The sequence below is a fragment of the Micropterus dolomieu genome, linkage group LG19, assembly GCF_021292245.1.
Source record: "Micropterus dolomieu isolate WLL.071019.BEF.003 ecotype Adirondacks linkage group LG19, ASM2129224v1, whole genome shotgun sequence".
Classification (NCBI taxonomy): domain Eukaryota; kingdom Metazoa; phylum Chordata; class Actinopteri; order Centrarchiformes; family Centrarchidae; genus Micropterus; species Micropterus dolomieu.
This window is the reverse complement of record NC_060168.1, coordinates 6,821,683-6,833,355: the sequence shown is the minus strand read 5'-3', so window position 1 is coordinate 6,833,355 and position 11,673 is coordinate 6,821,683.

Below are 11,673 nucleotides of genomic sequence, written 5' to 3'. Positions count from 1 at the left end.
GTCATTGAACAGGGGAGGGGGTCTACGCCACCACTTATCCCCCACTTACAATACTGTCCTTTCATCACTTCCCAGGAAACTCAACAAACGTAACCTATTGGCCTCTGGTGAAGATACCAACGATGGTCGTTCAGTCTTGGCCTCAGGTGAAGATACCAACGATGGTCGTTCAGTCTTGGCCACAGGTAGTCTCAACGACTGTAACGACTGTCGTCACAGCAACAAGGAACACTAACGAACCAGCGGTATCGATGACCCGAGATAACGACCCCCTGAGGTTAAATAGCTGAGTTTCCCTGCCAGTCAGTCAGAACTGAAGAAGTCCTTTGGATAAGGGACGAAACGTCTTCCAGTAGCTTCAACCAAGTCCAGTTGCCCTTCATTTTAACCTTCGTTGGATAACTATGACCTGGATGACTGAGAATCTTCATAGACATTTCATACTACTCTTCAATCAACACTCCATAAATGTCAAATAACCCAGCAACCAACAAGACCCAAACGATCTGGTGCCAAAATTCCAGTTCCAGACACTGTACAACTTCAAAGGTCCTGAATCCAAGCCCCAATTGTGTCAGTGCTGTTTTGGCAGCACAAGGGGGACTGAAATAAAATATGGCAGGTTGGTTTTAATGTTGTTGCTTAAAAGGTATCTATTAAACTCTAATTCCAATAATCATTTGTCTGAATAGGCTTTTCCTAGTGAGTTATCTGCTGACTGAGCTGCAGCTGTTAAGTCCTGGAAATCCTCTGCGATGGTCCACACAGTCTATGGAGGACAAAGTCTTTGTGGGCCACATTCTTTCCCAGGATGCAGCGCCAAATGTGACTTAGCTTTCAGTCAATTCAGTCACCCTAGCTAAGAACAAGTCCAATGGCCACTGTAGAGAGGTAACTAAGTGGATTTTTTTTCCTTTTCAAAATAAAATGCCCAGACACAAACTTAAAATTCATACTAACATACTGTATTCATTTGTAGTGTCAATATTAGTATGGATGATCCTGGGCTCCTAGCATAAGGCACAATCAAAATATCATTTGAAATGATCCAAAGTAGTTTCTGTTAAATTGTTGGTCAAACTCACAGGAAGCCACTGGAAAGCTGCAAGAGGGCCACATGCTCTTATCTTGCCTCAAGTAAGTTCAACGTATTGGACAGTGTTGAGGTATATATCCGCCCGAAACAGTCAGATTGCTGCAATGGATCCATGTTGTCTCGCAGTGCCATCATTTCCAGATCCGAAAGAGGACTGTCCAGGAATATTGACCCCGGAATGAGGCTCATTTGTGTATCCACTCTCCTCCCATTGAATCTCTGGGATGGCTATTCCCTGACAAAGACATTTGTGTGTAAAAATGATATTTAAATGTTATTGAACAAATTTACACTTGTGCACTGTGCCCATACCACTACATAATTACAAAATAGGTAATCATTTCAGACAATATAGAAAAATGAATGCTATTTTATAAATAAATGTATCGTGTAAAAATGTGAAGGTAATTACATATTCAAGACCAAGACCTGTGCCCTGTTTCAGAAAGCAGGTTTAGTGAAAACTCAGTATGTTCAGCCTGAGATGAGGGGAAACTCTGGGTTTTCAGTTTCAGAGAGCGAGATCAGAATAAACCCAAGCGGCATTTAGTCCCATCAAGTTCCAGCTAAATAAACAGGCCTGTAGCTGTTTAAAATGAAAGCAGGCTTAACAAACTCTGAGCTTATCCCTGAGCTCTGAGTTGACTGAGCCCGATATGTGAAACGCAGAGTTTTCAGTTCCAGAACAGCTGATCAGAATTAGTTCAGTCAACTCTGAGTATGTTGAGCACGTGCGTGGGGAAAAAAAAGCCTCATCAATGGCGCTCCAATACTATTATTCACCATGGCAACAGGTAAATAAAGGCAGAGCCTCCATTTTAATCAGGTGGAGCTGGAAATATGAATGCTGCCAACACGGACCCCGATTGGCTATAAAAACACAGGAGCTGAGGAAGGATCGATACTTTATTACATTTTATAAAGCGTTGCTCATTCATTATTTACCAGACTGGAATTTCCTTAATGAATGATAAAGAGCTGGAATTCTCCTCCAGCCTGTTATTCATTTTAAACAGCTACAGGCCTGTTTATTCAGCTGGAACTTGACGGGACTAAATGCCGGTTTGTTCACAGCGTAAGTTGGCGGGGTTACTGGCCTAGGGTTTATCTGATCTCGCTCTCTGAAACTGAAAACCCACCGTTTCCCTCATCTTGGGCTTAACTTACTGAGTTTTCACTTTGGTTTGTTACTCTTTATATTAACAAATACAAATGAAAATTGTAACTGTCATTTTTATTTCTTAAACCAGTAGAATTAAATAGGAGAATTTTGAATTAATGTAATGAATTATGTTTATTATTTAGTGTAGCCTTTCTTAAATTTTCCACTGCATCATTTCAAAATAGTTAAAAACACTCAACTTTGAAGGCCAGCTGCTTTATGTTTGATTCTCAACTTTTATTTCCATTGTACAAGTTAGATAATGTAACAACTGACAATTATTGTAGCTTTTCTGATAACTGATTTAAGAAAGAAAGATTACAGTTACAATGTTACATTTTATGTGCTAAAGAAAAGCACTGCAGTTGTTTTATTCTGTTCACTGGTTTAAGAAAGAAAACCAGTATGACTTGCATTTCTCAGTATACAACGTAATTTCTTGTGGGGCAAAATGCTGTTGCAGAGTACGACAAAGTTGAATGTAATGTAATGTCATCTTTAACAATTGTACATAGATGTGCTAATGAGCTTATACAAGTTTCAGATGCAATTTAGTGACCTGGAGGGATTTGTGATGCTGATTATGTCCAAGCATATATTCAGACTATGCTACTTTGAACCAACTGCAAAGCACTACTATATCTGCAATAATAAGTTTGAATGTTTTTTTTATCTGATGGAGCTGTTTGAGGGAAGCCTAAAATTTACACAATTACAATAATAATTCCAATTAAATAACATCACTACCTCAGAGGAAACCCATGCTCATTCACAGCTTCATTGAAGAATGCCAGGTGGGTATCAGATCGGTTGTTGTCTGCTACCTTAAGGTACATCATCTACACATACAGGAACAAAAAAATACTACATCAATAGTGTCAAGAATTTATTTGCCCCTGTAAAATAAATCAGCTGAAAAAATTCTGAAGGGGTAAAAAAAATGTATAAATGACAGGCAAAACAGTAAGAACTATTGAAATCATCAAAACAGTAAATTTTAGTTCAGTTCATAAGACTTCAGGACTGATAAAACTGCATTGGCATGAGGAATAGTTTGCTGAATGGGACATATGTAAACTTGACAGGGAAATTGTTAAAGGCTAAAAGTAATAATAATAATAATAATAATCCTTATTTGTAGAGCACTTTTCAAAAACAAGTTACAAAGTGCTTTAACAAGTGTAAAGAAAAGTACACCCTCAAAGTTAACATAGAATAGTACGCAATAGGTTCAATATGACTTTGCAAAGGCAAGTTCATGTAATTGACTTTCCTGAAACCATTCAAGTGAAAAGTCTATTAAAATCAATGGGACTCAGGAATATGCTGTAGCACTATTCCAAATACTTCATGTGATTCTTTGTATGTGTATGCCAAGGCTAACCAGTTGCCTATTTTTACATTTGTCATAAACATCCAAGAGACCATAAGGACAATTGCTACATGTATTCATGTAAATAGTCTAATGCAAACGAACAACCTTTAAGTTTCAGAGATTAGTTTCTCCACTCGTTTTCACATTTCGAAGATGGATACAGACACATTTGTAGAAAAAAGTATGTGAACCCTTTGGAATTACCTGCATTTTTGATATTTTTAAATCGTTCATAAAATGTGATCTACGTGTGATAGAACTATATTACTATTAGGAATAACAAATTTGGTTGCAATAAAGGTGAAAACTAGTAAAGTTAAATTTTGATTCTTCTGTTTGTACAGAAAATAAAATAAAATAATAGTGTGAGAAAACATCTTCCCTGCTTAAAATGGGGTCAGTCAGTAACATTTTGCAGTTCTTTGTCCTTGACAGGTAAAATTCTTACCTTTCTTGAATAGCCATCTATTCCCCCAAAGATAACAAAGTTGTACCTAGGTTAAAATATATCAGACAAGAAGTAAGTCCAAAACACACTACATAAAATCTCCAACAGCCTATGTCTTACGATACAATATCTCTGGGAATGTAAGCAGAATAAAATCAGTTCATGCCACTCTAATTCAATCAAGTTTACTGTGATCTATTATTCTGGTTGATGTGATACAATACACACAATGCCAGATACACAACTAGAAACAAAAACAAACTAATCAGACACAGATACTGTGTCTGATTAGTTTACAGACACAGACATACCTGATGAACTTGTGATTGGTGTCAATGTGCACCACGGGTAAGGAACTGTGTACGTCCTCCTCACCACACATCTCAGACGAGTCATCCTGGAAAGCACACCTACACTGTCCATGCGATGCATGGATGCATACACTCTATCCCATTGCACTCTGTGTCCCTGTGCAAGTAGAGCACCTTTGACTACTCTGCAACCAGCATCTGGCATTGTGCTCTTAATTCCTGTGATCAATGAGTCCAATTCATCATCACTGCAGCCACTGTATGAGGCAGATATCAACAGATTATTTTCAGCCATCCGCCTAAAAAGCATAGCTCTCAACACACCAAGAAGTCTAGTGATGCATTTTGATGGCAGCCCAAGTTCTAGAAGATGTGTAAGGGTCTCTACTGACGTCGCCAATCGTGGACGCCCATGAAAGCCCTTCTGCAAATCCAGTGTTATAAATGTCTGCTCATTTTCCATCTCCTGTTGGATAACAGTACTTAAATTTGTGCAGACAGTAATTCTTCTCCTACATTCGCTGAGTCATCAAGGGCACTTAATAAAATTAAATTCTGATGGCAAACAAAATGGAACCCTTCCAAGTCAAGAGGCTGCCTCTCCAAGATGTGTAGCAGTCGGTCGTGCAATCTCTGAAGGATTTCACGCTTCAGTGATACCTAAGGGATAGAGAGAAATAGATATTTTTAATTATAATTTTGTTCACTGTAAAGTTTCCCCTTAAATGCAGAATCAGAAGCTGTGAATTGGAGGCCAGCTTCAGCTTCGTCTTATTCCGTTTTCACATACAATGCAAATTTACAATTTCAATTTCACTACTCGCACCAGTGTTCACACATTTATGTATTATGGAGGGGGACACATTGTAGTGGACAACAGTGTGGATTTGTGCATTTTATATTAAATAAATTTGAACTACTCAAAACTATTCCCCTCTCCTCGAGAGAAGGAGAGGGGGTTAATTATCAACCCTATACAGACGGCTGAAGAGACCCCAACAGAAGGGGGGTCGAGAGGTCACTTTCCCTAAGTGCTATTCATGAGCAGTTGATCGTAAAACTGGCCACCTTTGGCAAGAGCTGAGATAAGTCTCTCGGTGCCTGAATTGTTAAAATGACAAAGAAACTAACCAGAGATTACAAACAGCCTATCGGAACTCTCCTTGGAGGGGGGCAGGAAACCCTAAACCTCCCCCGCACACATGTAACCGTGGCAACTATCCTTGCTCTGTGTGTCATTACCTCATCAAAGGGATACTCCGTCACGCCTAGGTGTGACAAAATCATGGACACCATGGACAGCCCTGAACTTTATGTAAACAAAGACTGCAGTCTCCAAAGACTCAAAGCATTACCTGTTTAATCAAATAATCTTTTAGTTACTTGATTAGGTTTGCCTTTATTTGAGTAGTTATGTTACCATGTTGTTGCTATCTGTTGTTGATATTATTGCTGAAAAGAATCTAAATAAGTTATTTTTGCAGTGTTTTCAGCAAGATTAAGGACACTTTCATTTTATGTGTAACAAATACTTGTTCACAATACTTTCTCACACAATTCCTTTAGAAATTATGATAAATGTCACACTATACGCTGTTAGTTGCCAGCTTGAATTTAAGGCCAAATAACTAAATTTCCCAGTTCCTAAGGAAAGATTGTTTTTGGATTAATCTAAGCTTTCCTCATGTAACCTGAGCTCCCCCAAGTGGACGAAATAAGTATTACATACCATCGTCGGAAATGCCTTTATTGTATAAATGTCACTCATTATTTATCATGACCAATAATTTGACAAGTGTTTTCCTGTTACCAAATGCTTAAACTTAGAACGGTACAACTGTTTGACCAGTGAGGTTTGATTGTGGAAAATATTTGATTATAATACCCGCAAATAGATTTTCTTTTTTCTTTTATAGACATTAAAAGTTTAGAAGGACTGCCCTCTGGGGAACCACGCCCCAGACAACAAAAGAGTGACACACGACGTTGTCCGCTCTCCCCTCTGGATGCTTCGGCACGCGTCTGGCGTGCCCCTCCCGGCAACGCCTAAGAATTGGACCAGCACAACGAAGTCTTTGTTTCGCTTGAAGCTACACACACGAAGTGCCGCGACATGGATTTTTCCCTCGTTTAACCGCAACTTTAATTGTTTTTATTTTCTTTCTTTTCGTTTGTTAAAAGTTATCAGTCTGTTAAGTTACACTAGTTAATTCAAGAACAACCCAGTTCTTTTTAAGCTTTATATGTCGAGCTAAGCTCATGGAGGTCGGACAATGCCACGTGGCCCGCCAGCAGCAACAAAGGACAACTTAAACCTGTTCCGAGACAGGGTCGGGAATGCCCCCCACTGCAAGTTTCTTCCATAAGCCTTCCAGAGATGGACCCCCGGAGAAATTCCCTGGCAGAGAAAGCGATTGGCCGACAGCTTTAAGTTGTCCTAACCGAGAAGAGAATTTACCCTTTAGATATGAGACTGACCGATTGATTTAAGATAATTGAGCAATTATTAACTAACTGATCACTAGTGAATAATTGTATAATTATTAAAAGCTACCTAGAGGTCCGGAGACTCTAGGTTAATAACAACTCCGGTGGTGCCCTTTTGAAACGAGAGCTTTTTATGGATTGATATTTTCTGAATATTAAAATTCATAATTGGGTATTAATTCTCATAAATTTATTAAGATTCATATATAGTTTAGACATGCTACATCAGTAACAAACTGTTTCAAATGCGAGAGTGATTATATCAATCCACTCAATTAACAATGATGGCGATGAGTTAAAAGAAATAGCTTGTGACTTGTTTTAAACGATGATGAAATAGTGTTATTTTCCATGACAAACAGCGCAGCACATCCATATGCTGGCGCACAGCATTTGGCTCAATGAGGAAGCAAACATGTGATAACAATATAGTATGAAACTATGCACTAGTATTTTTATCTTATTTATCTTATTTATGAGAATAAATTGAACTGCATACAAGTAATTCCTGATTAAACGGTCCAAAACATTTGAGTTGTTTTTTTACAGAAACAGAATCTCCGCTTATGTTTATTATCCTCATAGTTCTTTTTGTGGTCCGCAAATTATCTGTTTTTTTTTAATTTTTTATAGCGAACTTCAGGGTGAATTAATCATACAAGAGGTAATATTTTGATATATTTTACACAGATGCAGGACTATTCATTTCAAACAGTTTCATCCTTCTGTCATGTGAGTTGCCATTTCTCATTTCTCCTCTTTATGTGCGTACACATGGTTCAGAGTTTACTTACAGGATGTACATTTTCAATGTCTTCAACGAGTTTGTTTTCTTATAAATCACAACTTTTGCTAGGGAAGTGGCGTTAGTTGTTGTCACCTATATTGTAATAATATTTATTTCTACTTATTGTATTGTCGTCTTCTGTGTTGCTTTCTTAGACCCATCATGTGTTTTGCCTGCAACATCTTAATTGTTAACTTGTAAACAAAATACGTCACATGTGATACGTAAAAAACAGTAGATTAAATGGATTGATGATAAAACCGAGTTTGCTTTCTCTCTGTGACAGCTGTGCTTAACTCTGGACTTTTTTCCGTTTTTTTCCTGCATCACATGAGCGTCGGACATTAGGATGTAATTTAAGCTGAGATAGATGTCACCCTTTCTACTATCCTTGTGGCAGCCATTGTATGACCAGTTATTGAAAATTAGAAATGTGAATTTCGTTGAAGGATTGCTATCTTCTTTATGCGATGATACATTGTTGCCTGTAGATAAAAACTATTTGTTAATTATTGATGATTTAATGAATGATGCTAGCAATAACATTGAGGTCCAAAATGTGTTTACAAAATATGTGCATCATAGAAATTTAAGTTGTTTATACCTAGTTCAGAATTTGTTATTTCAAGGCAAAGTTAGCCGTACTATTAATTTGAATACCAATTATCTTGTTTTTTTTTTAAAATCCCAGAGATAAATACCAAGTCATGCTAATGGCTAGACAAATGTTTCCTGGGAAGAGTCTTTTTTATGGATTGTTTCGACGATGCCACGAGTGTTTCTTACGGTTACTTGATGATTGATTTTAAAGCTAAGACACCTGATGATTTCAGACTCAGAACCGACTTGCTTTCAGACCTGCCTGTTGTGTATGTGCCTAAGAGAAAGTAAATAAACATGTCTGATCGCATTAAACGCAACCTGTCTTTACCGCAAACTATGCACGGAGCATCTCCATCTCAGAGAGTGAATATTATTACATCTGCATCACCAGACCTTTTGGTAGCGTTATGCGAAATAGCTTACAATATTTTAAAAGGTAAAATTCCTTTAAATAAGACACCTTATCAAAAATTTAAAAAGTTGAAGGCGGGGATTAGACTGCTCGCCAATAAAAAGGTTTGCGCTTCAAAGAAAAAGAAGACGATGCTTAAACAGTCTGATGGTTTTTTTCTACCCCTCCTGAGTATCGCTGTGCCTTTTATAAAGAGACTATGGAGTATGCACAAAAAATGTTTCTGGTACCTAAACAACAGCTTGATCTTTTAAGAAGACCTCAGGCACACTGGTCTATTCGAGAAACTGTTGAAAATGACTTGGATCGTACTATAAAAGACATTCTGGATCAAAAGACTGATGATCTTCATAAAAAAGCAAAAAAAATATTCCATCGCATTGCAGAGATTTCTCACCATGGTAAAACAAGGAGAAAAAGACCAGAACACACTAACTTTGTCAATGCCGGTCGCTGAGGATTTTCACTCTTCAGAGCAGAAGAATCAAGAAGGAAGAGATTTTGTTTTTGAAGAAATTTAACAAAAACATGGCAAAAAACAGCAGAAATAAAGCTCAGCATATTTTGGATAAAATGTCCTCCTCAAAAAACATATCTGCATGGACTGAACGTGGGCAGTTTGTGTTTAACGGTAATGTTATTGAAGGGTCTCATGTGTCTGATTTGATAAGAGGAGTAACTGCTTCTCACAAAGTGTCTGACAGCCAGAGACCTACTGAGAATCTTCTCCTCTTATTACTGGACCACCATCATTTTATTTGTATATTGTTATTGGTTTTTAAATAAATACATAGAGACATATCTTTATCATTTCAAAGTGTTTTTATTTATGTCACCATAATAACAAACATTGTTGTACACATTTCAATCTATAAATCATTTTGATAATGAATGGCAGATGACTTCTAATATTATTATACACATTTAAAAGAATCTGATACTTGGACACACTGGTTACATTCTGTATAATTATTTTGACCACATACAACAGAGGGTCGTATTTTTTTCACAAATTTGCACACCATAAAATCATTGCATGACCGTTTATTACTATATTTAGTCATTACATTGTCATAAGTCATTTGTCATTTGCTACCTTATCAAGTACTTTTGACAGTTCTATCGTATTCATCGTTTGTTAAAGTTAGAAAAAGTCAATGAGAACCTGTCTTCTTGATGATATCTCAATTATAGAATCATATGTGGTGTAAATAACCGCATTTATTGTACGTTGAAGCGGATTTCTAAAACGAGCCTCTAATCTAACACTACCATTTTTAATGAGCGACATATGGTCTCCGCATCTTTCCTTCATCAGGGCTCAGGTTAAAACAGAACAGACTATATCCATTACAAAATTCGTTGCAGGCTATGGCCATAGTGTTGTTTTAAAGAGGTGGTATTATGCTCATTCAAAATCTTATTTAGGGGTTGTACCAGAACATGGTTGTTGGTTTAATTTTCAAAAAACGCCATATTTACACACATACAACCACACAACATCATTGTTCCACATCTTACCATCAGGTTGAACTGTTGCCGGTGTTCTGACGATCTATGCTGCCTTGCCGAAAAATGCTACCAAAGCGCAAATCGATAGACTCGACTCTACCCGGCCCTGCTCCGTTTTCCATTGCAGTACCCAGAGATAGTACATAGCTTCTCGTCATAGTGACGCCACACACAACTGCCGTGATGTAATGTTCAATGAGACACACACACCAGCGATCCACACAGCTTTCTCTTTTTTAAGTTAAAACGTTTCAGATAAGCGGTATGAAAACCTTCCAGCTGTGTTTTCTGGGCGGCTGGCCGGCCTCACACGCTCCTCCCACGGGTTGGCAAAGGCTTCCCCGGCAGCCACTTGTGGAGCTCCTCAACTATTCAAGCACATTTTTGTTCCGCCATCACTTCTCATAAAACTGTCAATATTCGAAATCTACACAGCTGATTTCTCACGTCAAAACTTCTCAGAAGTGGATTTAGTGAAGAAATTCCATACAAAAACTGTAAAATATAAAACTCAGGCGCGCGCAATGATGATGCAGTGAATAGTGAATATTCTCTCTGACCAGTCAGCAGTCTGTTGTGTTTTCACGTTACATTTTAGTATCCCTCAGCTCACTTGGAACCTCGACAGAGGTGAGGTGATAAGAAAAAAAGTACAGGAAGCAGGTACAAACAAAGGCGAGTCGAGCCAAAGGGCCTCCGCTCAGACTAGCTTGGTTTGAGGGCGTGCCTGACCCCGCTAGCCGCTTGGCAAGCTTTATGACGCGTTTTCATAGTGATATTACAAGTAAAGGAAGTGAAGGGCTGGACTACAAACCTGTTACAAGCACAAAAAAGATATATAACTCAGTAAAGGAGAGAGAAAACGCCTAAAAGCGTTAATGCCTTAGCGTGCGCTAGCTTAACAGCTGGAGATACAGTGACTTTCTTTACAGACAGGCTTGCTGACATAATGTTAACTCGAAAGTCGTCTACAGTGTTGCGCATTAAGCAAAATTCGTTTTTAGCTCTTATGAATTTTATCTTGAGGTCTACGCCATTTATTATTAACTTGTCTTGAAAAAACAAGTCAGAATGTAAAGGGGATATTAGCTCCACTACGCTGCCACCTTGTGTGTACTCCTCCAGCCGTTGCGTCGTCCATATGACCTGCTGTATCCATGCAAAATAGTCCGGATCCAAACTGTGTCTGCAAAGCGTCCTTTCCGTAGTTCAAAAGGCACTCTATTATACCCCTGTAAGGATATGTGTTTGATGATTGCGTTATGAGTCGGTCCCCCAACGATATGTCGACCTGTGAAAATATTGTACATCCAGGGTAGTTGATAAAGCCCACTTCGTCTGCTTGATCCAGGTTTCCGCCACTAGCTTTGGTGATTTTTACGCGTGTGTACAGAAACGTATTGTTTAGATCCAGGTAGTCCTCTGTACTAGCTGGAATGAAAAATTCAAGGGGTGCAGAGTCTGATACCGCTGCTAGAGG